The sequence below is a fragment of the Octodon degus genome, unplaced genomic scaffold (genome assembly GCF_000260255.1).
Source record: "Octodon degus isolate 3935 unplaced genomic scaffold, OctDeg1.0 scaffold00172, whole genome shotgun sequence".
Classification (NCBI taxonomy): Eukaryota; Metazoa; Chordata; class Mammalia; order Rodentia; family Octodontidae; genus Octodon; species Octodon degus.
In genome coordinates, this window is record NW_004524748.1 from 1,970,435 (window position 1) to 1,973,146 (window position 2,712).

Below are 2,712 nucleotides of genomic sequence, written 5' to 3' on the forward strand. Positions count from 1 at the left end.
TGAATAATTAAAATTTATTAAAATTGATTTAAGTTCTTGAAATTAGATGTGCATCATTGACTATATAAAAACTCTTCTACCTTTATCTGTAGTTACATAAATGTGATTTTGTTTAGTGTTTGTCATCCCTACTTCCACTGTAAGGATAGACTACTTTTCAAAATAATAAAATAAAGTTTGCTGATTTAAGTTTCATATGCCTCAGTTATTCATAGGTCAGATTCTTTCCCATTCTGAGGAAATTTTCTGCTACTACTTCTGCAAATAGTACTTTTATGTCCTTTGTGCTGACCCCTGCTGTGTCACTGACACTCTTATATTATTCCTCGTTCCATCATCTTGCAGCTGCTGAATTTCCTGGTTCCTTGTTATTTTTAAGATATCTTTCCTTTTACATTCACTACCTGCAACACTGTCTTCACTGTCTAAAATTGTAGCTTCAGTTTTGTTTAAGCAGTTTTGGCAACTTTCAATGGAATTCTTAATTTCCTGGATAACTGAATCTGTTTCATTCAATATAATTCTTTCCTGTATTGTTTGTTCAGTGTTTCCATTATTTTTCTATTCTCCTCTTTTTTTAATCTATGTCTTCTTTAGATGCACTGAGAAATTCTTTCATGATTATTGTCATTTCTTTTTTTAGCCTAGAGACTATTTCTCATCTGAATTATTCTATAGCCTGATGAAATTGTTTCTTTACTTTAGTTACTAGCATTTCAGAAATTTCACATGTGTGACTTTCAAGTTCTCCTATGCTCTTGTCTCCTGGATGTGTTCTGAATATAACAGAGGCTTGACCTTGCCTTTTTCTCCTTCCTTTTGACTTTTTATAATCTCTCAGTCTTTTCTTGGACTCAGCAGCAATGGTAGGGGAATTGGTATGCCAATCAGTAAGGTTCCCAGGACAGTGGAGCAGGATATAGGTGCACCAAGCTCCTGAGATGGGGGCAGGGCAGTGTTCACTAGGCTTTATAGCTGTCTGGAGTCAGCCTGCCTGTGGAGATAGTGGTTGAGAAGGGGATCAGGTGCAGCTCAGCAAATCTCCACTGATGGTGGGGCAGGGCAGGACTCACAAGTTTCCCATGGCTGTCTAGGGTCAGCCTGCCTTCTAATTATGATTTTTTTGTAACAATGTTCAGGACCAAAGACAGGGATTTCTTCATTGTAGACAAGTGCTTTAACATCCAGCCTAATTTTTTATTTTTTAATTGTATTAGACCAGATTATTATTTCTGCATTACCTTAAGGACAGTTTCATGTACACAACCCCTCTTTTTTCTTTTTAATAACAAATATACCATACTGTATGCTTCAGAACTTGTTAGAAGTGTACTTTTCATTTTGTTTTCTTCCCACAAATTTATCCTCTAAAACAGAGAGGGTGAACCTTTTAGAGCTTTCAATGAAATAGTCCATTGTTGCACATGTGCCATAGAAAGCTCTAAAAGGTTCACCACCACTACTCTCAGGTACTAAATTGATGTTGGGAAAGCTACCTGGCCTGTCCTTTTGGAACTGAACTCATCCCATGCATAATATCTGACCATGGTACAAGGAAGCTGGAAGTCAATGACAAAGGAAGTCTCAAAAACCACATGAACACATGGAAAGTAAACAATAACCTTATGAACAATCAATAGAAAGGAATAGGAAAATGATAGAAACATTGAATGAACAATACAAGAAAGAACTAGAAGGCATGAAACACAATCAAACAGATATCCAGGACACTAAAAATTCCATTGAAACCTGGCAAAACTACTTGAACAAAACAGAAGATAGAGTTTCAGACACTGAAGATAACATTTCAATTAGTAAACATGAAAGGAAACATCTCTTAAAAATAGCACAAAACCAGGAATAATAATACAATGGCTGCAAGATGATGCAAAAGAAAAGTGGAGGACAATACATATCAGCAAAACAACAGCAGTGTATTAGCCAGGGTCTTAGTAGAGGAACAGATATAATACTTAGAACAGGAATAACACAAGATGCACCAATTACAGAGTTGGATGAGGAAGCATACAGTGGGTATGTGAAGCTCTCCGAGACTGAAGGATTCAGTCCCAAGGTCTAAGGCTCACTGCAGTGATTCCTGTGTAAGTCTCTATCAATTGGCTGTTAGGTCTGCAATGGAAGGCTGAAGAATCTGCAACAGAAGCTGAACAGTCTGCAATGGAAAGCCGAAGGTTCCAAGCTAGAGGCTGAAGAGTCTGCACTGGTAGCCAGGAGATGAGGTCCAAGCTGACTGTGAAGACTGAAGTTCCTCCCAAGAAGTGGCATGTCAAATGCTTCCTCAACCCCTTTATATACATTTTTTGTGTTGAGTCACTCTGGGGCAGACACTTACCACCCAGTGGGGTAGGTCCCACATAGCCTAGAGTGGAATTGCTGAGGAGATCCAGTCAAGTTGACACAATGTATGAACTACTATAAAGGGTCAACCCAAAAGACAAAAAAAAAAAAAAAGTGTTTGCAGAAATAGTAACAGTAAATTTCCCAAGCATGGGAAAAGAATCCAATATACAGTTAACTGAAGAATATAGAACTCTAGCCAGCCATAATCGAAGTAAATTATCACCCAGACACATAATAAGCAAGATCCCAGAAATTGAGCAAAAGAACAGAATATTAAAAGCTGTTAGAGAGATGACTTAGATCACCTATACTGAAAAAGACCATCAGCATAATGGCAGATTTCTCAACACA